Genomic DNA, 11,153 nt, shown 5'->3' on the forward strand with positions numbered 1-11,153 from the left:
GAGCTGAACAAAATTGATGTGAAGAACAATCATTGAAATATTTGATTAATTATTTCAATTATAATCAATAAATATTATATACATAAAAAAAATTAAAAATAAATAAACATCATATAATTATTATATCAAACAATAAATTGAAAAATATCAAATAATAAAAAGAGTTTTCAAAGTAAAAAAAAAGAACGATAGAAAATAAAATAGAAAATAAAACAAAAAGACAAAGAAAAAATAGAACTTAAACGTAGTTTTGAATTTTGAGTTTTTTTTCTTAATTTTTATAAGAACAAAAAAAAAGAACCTAGAAGGATGATTTGTAGATAGAGGGAGAGAAGATAGAGATCAATAGGTAGAGAGGGAGGAGACATTTTTTGAGAGAGGATTTTTTTGAAAAAAAAAAACTCTCTTAAGAAGTTGACAAGTTTTTTTTAAAAAAAAAAACAAAAAGCCCTTATTTGGAACTTTTTTAATTTTTTTTAAAATTTTGTTTTTTAAAAAAAAGTTATTTTTTTAAATAGTTTCTCACAAAATGTTATTTGATCCAACTTCTACTTTTAAGAAATAGATAAGTAAAAAATAAGTTAAGTCAAACAGACACTAAGTATAAGTTTTAACTTTAATTTAATCAACAATTAATTAGTTAAGGTCATAGATAAGAAAGTGAAAATTGTTTTTTTTATTTGATATTTCGATATTTTCCTTTTAATTATCATCAAAAATCAAATTTACATGTAAAATCTTTTTAATTAAATCAATGCATTGCTTTCGTGTTTTCGTTTGCAGATTCATAATCTAATATTTTTATTTTTAGATGTTATAAATTATTTGATTTTTTTTCGCCAAAGTATAAATTTCTTTACTAATTTTTCAAAATTTATTTCAAAATATTAACTTTTTAAAGAAAATATTTGTAGAAAAGCTAAAAAATAAAAGAAGGGAAATATATAGGATAGATGGCTTAAAATAGACATCATCAGTTAAAGAAGAAAAAAGTTCACATTCTTTATCAATTACTAGTGAAATATATTTTGTTCAGATTTTCTGAAGCTTATAAATCATGAATCCAAGGAACACATGGGTATAACAAACTAAGGAAGAAGTTTTAAGTTACAGCCCATAACAGGATGGGGCCTTAACGTTGCTGTCGCAGCCCAGTGTGAAGTTTGACTGGACTGGAATACTTTTTCTCTGGATTTAAGAAGTTGATTTCCAAATGGTAAAGGAGTCACAGGGTATAATCGTCAAGGATATTTTAGTAAGAGCGTTTACCGTTCAGAATAAGAGAAAAGAGTAAATTGATCACTCATATGATCAAATGCTGGATCCAGCATCCCACCTAATAAGTGATGCTTCATTCAGGAGACCTTTCCATTCAAATACCAATAGGTTGTATTTAGGAGACTATGACTATTCCAAGACGACTTAGGAAAGTTTATATATATATATATAATAATCCCACTACTTTTTCTTCTTTTCCTTTCTTCAAAACCCATCCAAATAAAAATAATAATAATGACATGATATATATATATATATATATATATATATATAAGTAATTAAATGATCAAGTTCTGAAAAATTCATGTTAATTTTTGTAATTTATATTTTTCTTATCATTTTCGTTTCCCAATTTTGTTGGAATAGATAATTTACAAAAATAATTAATAAAATGAAAGAAAAAGAAAAACAAACTTTTAAATGATGACATAATTACTTAAATGGTTATATTGTCATCATTTAATCATTTATTTAGACATAATCTATTAAAGAGATGATAATAGATACAATTTAAAAAATTTAGTGATCAAATTGAAAACAATTTAAAACTCAACAAACAAAATGAGAAAACAGTATAAATTTAGTGGCTATTCACTGATTTTACTCGAATAGTTTGTATAAAACAAACTCAGAACGTTTTACCACTACTAAAAAGATCCTAAATAGATAGTAATTTTGATAGTTGATACCGATATAAACTTACTTAGGAGATACCCAATACCTACTTAATCATGTCTAATTATAGGACTACTATATTCCTAGTAAAGTAACAAACATTATCACATTAATTTTGTTCTAGGTCCATAAGTCTTAGATAAGCTGTCGTGACCATCTTATAAATAAATGTTAGCTTGTTTAATCAATAGTTTACACAAATTCCGAAAAATAAAGAAAAGCTGATCACTACCTATAACTAATACTAATTCTTTATATATTTTGAGGTTTTTAGACTTATAATTAGCAGTGAATTGGATCTACTTATATGCACCACTTAACTCATATTATCCTTCAATCCACAATTAATAAGGATTAATTAAAGTAGTCCCCCCCCCCCCCCCCCCCCCCATTTCCTTAATTTTGTATAAATGTAGTTAAAATTTTGTTTAGATCATCAATTTAGAAAATAGTAATCAAAATGGCATGAGTTTACTAACCAACACATTCATTGTTAATCAAACAGAAGGTTCTTAACATTTGTTTAAGCACTTGATTTTCTCTTTAACCTGCTAATAACATAACGAAATCATGCTTTACTGATTTAGTTGAAAATTTGAAGTTGCGAGAGCGTTGGCCGGTACATGGTAACGAATTCTTCATAGTTGATTCATGGCTGGGTAAAAGATTGCGGCCGGAGCTTAACACGCCTTGCTTTGGTCCAATCGCACGTTGGATTTGAGGGTAAAAATGTGATTTGTATGTGCATATTATGGTTGCCGGCAGCCTTAAAGGACTGCCGTGTTGCTATGGGATATTGGACCGTCATCCCCCCGGTGTTGCAATCCATTTAATCTTCGCTTAATTTAGTAACCATATATTCCATTGCAAAAAAAAAAAAATGTTTGACCTCCCAAATGATTTAATTCCATGTGTTTCTTAAATAAAGTTCCCATGATTGGTCTCTATCTGGCTTTACGTTTATTTTTTAGGTACTGGCCCTCCACTGAACTATCTTTAGCATGTGGTAACCCAGTGGAAGCTCCTAATACACTAACCTTACTTCACATCAACTAAATAGTGCTATCATAACCCTTAATTAATCTCTTGTAGCATTTGATCCTACTCCTACCCACGGAGAGCCTCAACCCTCATAAAGAATTTAATAACGTCGTACATATCTTACTCAACTTCTAGTGTAATGCTGATCGAACTATCGTACAAATTTGTAATGTCATAATGTACATTTACGACAATTGGACAATGTATAGAGTCATTACTTAATTATTAATTTGTGTTCAACTTGAATATTATCACATGCTTATATTAAGTCCTTAATTAACTACTCTTGTCAGCCTCTTAAATTGAAGAACGTAGACAAATATTTTCCATAACGTTATGTTAGAAATTGACATTAGCTTCATTAATTTAAACTTATTAATTGAAATTTAAAATGTGACAAATTTATATATAGTAGGTAATTAAAGAAGAAAGCGTAGTTGTTTAAAAGAAGCAAAAGTTGTTTCGAATTTTCTTCTTTTCAGGATGAGGCCGAGGAGCAACGAGTGAGAGAGTCATTATCTTCATAAGTTAGGTATTGGGCATTAATTTTCTACACATGGGTTTATAGCTCTAGGTACACCTTTTTCTTTTGATATATGCTATGGGAGTTCCATATTCATCCTAATTTAAAAGCCACTTTGGTTCCAAAGCTTTCTTTTTAAAGGGAAAAGAAAAACGTGCACTAATAACTTGGATCTCTGATTAGAAAAACTTGTGTCATTACCTCTACTTATAAATATATATAAATATACCCCATTACCGGCCACCGCCATCACAACTAATTTATATGATGCAAAACAACATTCATTAGAGTTTAATATGAACAAAGAAATGAATCTCCGATAAACATTAATTAGACAAATTAATCAATTGAGAGAAGCTAGAGTGGAGAACATTACCTGTACTATTTGCTACAAGTGTTAGTCAGTGAATGAACAAGACAATAACTGAATTCGTTGACATTCTTGCATAAAAAATTTGATAATTGGATATGCCCGCACAGAGTTGGAAGTCAACTGCCGCCGCATTTTTGATTTAGAATGCTGAAATTAGAAATTCGATAACAGTTAATAGCAGTTGAATTTTTTTGTAATTGTGGAGGATTCTCACAATCCAAAGTTAGTCTTTGTATGTTACTCGAAGTCTTCCACCATCATGATTCACGACAGATTTATGATGGCAGACTAGTTTGTGAGATCCTAAAAAATAACATTTTTAAAAAAAAATTAATTTTATTAAATCTCAATACCAAAATGTTATGTTGGTCAAAGACAGAGGCGGAACTAGCCAAATTTTATTAGGGGTCAAACACAGTTAAATAAGAGCTAAAAATTTTAAAAAATTAATATGTTAAATTCAATCAATAATAAAAATATTGATAATAGAAATATGAAACTAAATATAAAACTATAATTTGTAAAATATAAATAGTTAAAAATGATATATAAGATTAATAATTTTTTCTTATATAATCATAATTATTTAAATAATATATATTCAAGAGAATTTCATTTTAACTAAACATAAAATGTAATGCATATAAAAAAAATATACTCAAGTTAATTTCCTCTTACATAATCAAGATTAATAAAAAAATGATACGTTGATGAAACTTTAAGTAACAATGTAATATTACAACTTATATTTAAAAATTATATAATAATTTATTAATTTTTAAAGATTAAAATCATAAAAAATAAAATTTATGTAACATAAAAAAAAGTACATGGCAAGTGGAAGGTAGCTACCATATATTACATAATAAAAAAGAAAGAAAAAGAAAATAGATAATGGTTTGTAGAAATTTGAGAAAGAATATTTATATAAACTTATAACATATAAATAAATAAAATAAAAATAAAAATAATAAACAAATAAAAATAAAAATAATAATATAAATTAAAAAATTTAAAGTTGAGTGAGATAAGTGAAATTATTTTTTTTTCTATTAATTATTAAATAAAATATTATTTTGAGGGAGCAAGTAATAGAATATATAAAAAAATTAAAAAAATTTTTATGTTATGAAAAAAATTTTAAAAGTTTTGGAGGGGCCATGCCCCCCATCACATAAGGAGGCTCCGCCCCTGGTCAAAGACTCTCATAACAGTTAGAATTAAATTAGTATCATCAGTCACAGTTTTCATTACTCTCCCAAGACCGACCATCACAAGATTTTATACTGCATACACACACATCATAAAATTTGTTGAATTTGGTAATTATTTGAGAGATTGGGAATACTGTTATGTGCACTAACAAGCCGTTTCTAGGTTAGTTAGCTGCAATTATAAAATGGGGCGGAAAAAGGTGCCTAGCCACTGCCCTTGATAGTTTAATTATTCATTGCTTCAAAAGCCATAGCCGCCGGATTTGGCTTTGTGTATTGGATTTCCAGAACAAAAACTATCCTAAAATTGAGGTTGATCAGTTTTTTTTTTGTTTGTCAATTCGTAGGTTTCAACCCATGTTTTAGTGATGGAGTGGAGATTACACGCCTGGCACTGTTCATGATCACACGTTACTTTTGTACTATATGTTGTAACCAGCCTGACAATTAAGATTATGGATTAATTAATCTTGTTTTTTTAGGCATAAACAGTTGCCAACTCATATAGTACATAAATCTTATCTATATTTTAATTCTAATGCTGCTACTCAAGTATAAATCTAGTTTGAAGACAGTCTGACTATTCTTAATTAATTTAAGTTTTCAAGATATTTAATTAGATTTTATTCTTGGTCAGATATTTCGATATCGTAACTTAATTCTTGATTTTGTGGTTTGCAAACTCATATGGAACCAATATGTACATCCAAAATATATTTTATACGATACTTTTTCAAGATTTGTTCACTTAGAATGACTGAGAAGAGCAATAAACTAATACCCAAATTAAAAGTCAAAGACATTTAGTTTGAGTTTTAGCTCTTGGCCGGACACTTATTTTGACCTCCAAGATTTGTTTCTTTCAGCATTTTCGCATTCTAATTCCTAACTCTTGATTTTGTGTTACTACAAGATCATGCAGACCGACCCTTCACTTTTCTTTTTCTTGTTTTTAGAACACATGCAAGGTATAGTTCTTTATAGGATAGATACTCCTTGCAGGCTTGGGAGAGTGACCGAAAATAACAATAAACAATGGGCCATAGAATAACTGAATAATTATACGTGAGATGCATGCACATTTATCGGTTTATCTAAAACACGTTTATATCCTTGCTTAATAAAAAGAGACACAAACAAAAGGTTATTTTCTTAGCACTTCAATCACATTTTTTCAAGCTTAAGCGAGTTGAAAATTAATCAAAGTTTACGAAGGACTAAGGGTTACTTGAGGAATAGGCAGCCACGAAACTTGAACTATACCAAATTATAGTATTTACACTCCTTGTTGAAATTAGATATTAGGTGAATTAATCTAGATATATGTTCAGAGTCGGCTTTAGGGTCAAGCCACCAAAACAAGGGTTTAGCCCCAAATTTTGATTGGTTTCATAATTTTATAATAATAACATAATCAATTATATTGAAAATATACAAAAATTAAGATAATTAATAAAATATTTATCGATTCTCTCATATCTAATACATATTTATTTTCTCCTAATTATATTAAGCAGGTTCAGCACTCAAAATAATTAATAAAATCATATATTTTCTTATTTTCCTAATTATGTGGTTAATAAATCTCAAATTTTTATCATTTCTCAATTTTTACCATATTATTAATTCTCAACTATTTCTTCATTGTTTTCTTAATTTTAATAAAAAAAATCTCATTTGAATATCTAATTTTATACTTTTAAAATTATTGAGCTGCTCCTATAAATAACTTTTATATTATATTGAATCCAAAAGTTTAAATAGTTAAATGGTTAGGTTGTCATGACTTCAATAATCACCTTTTTATAATTAATTGAATTCCCTTATTGGATTAGTTTCTCTTAACATATGACATTTGCACTGATCTCACAATCAACGCATCTAAAAATATCTTCCCTTTCATTTCACGATGAGCTTCATGATAAAACGCCACCGTTCACTTATTTTATAGGACATCGCTTCTTATCCTACTCAGCCATGGGGAACCATGAATGATCACCGTGTATAAACCACATGATTGGAAAATAAAAAATATTAGAAAAACGAATTCAACGAATGTATCCATGACACTTTTTTTTAAGATTTTAATTATTTTTTGTTGATTATTTATTTAAATGTTAATTATATGCGATAAATTTAAAAAATACACTAAAATTTAATGATTTATTACGTGTTGTATTGATAAAATCAACCCATCTAATATTCTCCGATGTATAACAAAATTATCAAATTCTTATAAAATTTTTCTATAGCAAAATAATATAGAAGTAATATGAGAAGTATAATTTGGAGAAAGACAAGAGATTGATTGCAATTTTCTTTTCGGTATATTTTTAAAAAATCAAAAAATCGTATTTATAGATAAAAATATCTTTTCGTACAAATATAATTATTTGAAACAAACAAAAATTTTTTAAACAGACTTAGCTATTTGAATAAATATAATTGTTTAAAAGATTTTCTTCTCCTTTTAATTTTTTTCAATGTGAGATTGTGTTTCACATTATTATTATTAAAAATGTTCGACACTCGTATGAATGTATAATCAAAACAAAAAAAAGAAAAACAACAGAAACATGGAGGCTAATTAGCTAGTCTAAACGAAATTTCTTTACAAAAGGTTTTAACCATTTGGTCTAAACTAATCATGGTTCAATTTTGTCACTTCAATATAATGACTCCGATTTAGAGTGCATGTTGAAAACTTTGATAAATAAAAAAAAAAAAAAGATGAAGGCACAAACAACTCGTATGAGAAACCGAATCAGCTTTATAGTTTATAATTAATAATGTGTTAGCCAATTGGAAAAATACTATTACTATGTTATTCAAATGCCATTTTCAAGTTAAATCTCCCGTGAAACAGTACTACTTCAATTTAAATTGCATGGAACACGTAGGGTCTATATGTATAGCACGTGTTACTCCATGGTTTAATTAGTCAACTACCCTTTGAATTGTTGATCACTTCTGAACTAGCTAGTGCTATATTGATTGAGTCCAACGAACCTTTCTAACTGTATCTTGCAAAAAATGAAAGCATTAGCCCAAAAAAGAGCACACGTAAGTGAGTTTGATGCTATCGATCCATGAAGGAAAATATTCAACAAGTAGCTTTCAGATTTAATTGCTTGGACGGCAAGGCGTTTTCCTTGTTTTTCCTTTTGTAATCTTGTTGTTGGGTTGAATTTTCCTCTTTCATATAATGCAACTCAAGCTACGCAGTTAATAAGACTCCATCGTACTTCAATAGAAATCATTACACACTTTATGCCACCTTTTGTTTCACCGGCCATTAGATCTAGCTACTTCGAGAGCATCGAAATTGAAAAAAGAAAATTAAGTATTGATAAAAAATGTTAATAGTTGTTTTTAATGCATTTGAATTTGATTAAAATAATTTATTATCAAATATATATATATAGAAATATTTTTAAAATAGTGTGTCCACCTGTATTTATTAACCAGATAAAAAATATGCAAGGATTTAGACAAAAGGGAGTGACACATTGACTTTTCTTATTCAAACAAATTGAGTTATTATTCCTAGAGGATTGAATTTGTCTGCGTTGACTTTCACTTGAGCATTTGACAACTGGGTTAAGTATTCAAGTTTTGATAGCTTGTTTTGTTGGAGCATTTCGTACAGATTTTGCCATAACCGCGTATTTCTTTTTCGGATTAGTTGCGACTTTCATTTAACGACAAAGGGATTTATAACTATGTACTTATTTGCGTTAATGCGGTACTGAGATTTTTCCAACCCTTTGGCACTTTTTGTCAAACACGAACCTCCTAGCTATCATGTAGACAGAAGCAAATGAGAAAACTGGGCGCAGAAAAGAGTTGCACTTGATAAACAAGTTCCTTCGGAGGGAAAAGGCGAGAAGCTCGTGGTCAGATTTGAGAGATCGTTATCATTACATTTTATCAATGGCTACCTAATAATCCTTCCCTCATCTGATTAGGAAGCAGCGTAGCGTCCTTCGAATATTTTTCGCCTCCAAGAAAATGAACCATTTATCTTTGACTTCCAATTCCAATATTTGATCTTTGACTCACAGCATGATTTTCAGTTTTCCCATTTTTTCTTAAGCGTGAAAATGCAGTCTTGGTTGGAATTATTACTTTGACATCACAGTTACATAGAATAAACCCATTCAGCAACAAAAAAACCTTACAAGGTATAGAATTCCCTGGCGTGATGGTATAAAATAACCAAATCCACTGGATAAAAGTATACGAAATGCATGAATAGTGCGACAACTAATCGCTATAAATGAAGCGGAGAACTTTGCCAAAAAAGCCATCACCACTACTTGTAATTGAAAATTAATATACTCTTGGGACCCAAGACATTCTCCAGTATTAGTATAAGCTTAAGAGAAGGAATTTGGAATTAAAAATTGTATATATAGTCTTGAAAGTAATTAATAGGAAGATAAGAAAGATTAATTTAATTATATGGCGTATGACTGCTCCCGAACGACCTATGTATAAATGTTTACCCACCCAACTTTTAATGGGGAGTTGGTGAGGCCAAGTACTAATGTTTTATTTTCTTCTTCTCAAGCCTTTTCGCAGTTTTGAAAAAATCACTATAGACTTGACCATTGAATCTCTCTATAAGCATGACGCTCGAGGGAGGGATTGTTAGCAGAAATCTTAATTCCTTTCAAACCGCACAAATCTAAGACCCAATTATATGTAGTTTAGTAAATAAAGTAACTTCAGACTTTTTCGTACATATTTAATTTGTTTTAATCAATAATGCTCTAAATAGGTGGTGACAATTTCACTTCATTCTTTTTTTTTTTTTTTTTTTTTACAAAAAAAGGGGTGGGGTGTATCATGAGTCAATGACTCATGTGTTAAATTAAAAGATAAATTTATAATCAATTTAATGTCATAATTTTATATAGGAATCAACATGTATATAAAATTCCAAATTTCATACATATATATATATTGTAATGAAATAATAATTAATTCCTAGGGAAACAACAATATTTTGGACTTCTAATTAATGCTAATAGGTGGTTAATTAGTATTAATTTTTCCGGCTTTTCTTAAAATCTCCTGTATACTTTGACTCAAAGGATTGAACTTTATACCTTTCATTATCTCTTTAAACAATAGTACAACTAAATTTAAAGCCTCAAAAGTTGTTTTGAAGCCTAAAGGGTAAAACCGCCTTTATACGATAACGTTTCACACAATGAGAAAGTGTGTGCTCATAAACTTCGTAAGAATAAGTTTGTATTAAAAAAGTATACAAATTAATTAATGAGCTTCATGAATATTAATATTATCCAGTGGTGTGTATGTTTAACGTGTTTTCACATGAGCGTTTTTAGTGTTAAATACTTCAATTTGACTGGGTTTGACCTTTCTCGTCTGCTATTCCAAAGGGCGCAAAACCCCCTCTCCAGTCAAACACTAGTACTTATAAAACCATTTCTTAAAAATAAAAATAAAATCCAAACGAATTCCATTTTCCACAGTCCAAACCTTAGAAATTCGAATCGTTTTCCATGGTGGAGGCTAAAGAGTAAAGCCCAAGGATTTATGGTCACAAATTCTGCTTTTAGAACCTGTTTAGTCTGATTTTTTTTTAATTTAAAAATTATTATAAAATTCTTATAAAAAATAATAATTTTTAAAATTAAATTAAAATTATTTGATAAATTTTTTTTTAAATTATAATTTTTGTTAAAATTATCATAGAAAGAATTTTTTTTTTGTTGAGAAGATAATATTATAATTATTTTTAACAAATGAAAATATTTTTAAAATAAAAATAAAAATTATTTATATTTTTAAAAAAAGAGAAGAAAAAGCTCCTCTTTGGAGCTTTTTTTTAAAAAAAATTTTTAAATAAAATTTTTAAATTTTATTCTTAAAAAAAAAGTTATTTTTTTTTAAAAATTTTTCAAAAAATTATGTTTGACTTGATTTTTACTTTTAAGAGATAGATAAATTGAAAAAAAACTAAATCAAATATACACTTAATTTAAATAATTTAAGCTTTTTTTTTTTCGAATGCATT

The sequence above is a fragment of the Theobroma cacao genome, chromosome 3 (assembly GCF_053813885.1).
Source record: "Theobroma cacao isolate CCN51 chromosome 3, ASM5381388v1, whole genome shotgun sequence".
Classification (NCBI taxonomy): Eukaryota; Viridiplantae; Streptophyta; class Magnoliopsida; order Malvales; family Malvaceae; genus Theobroma; species Theobroma cacao.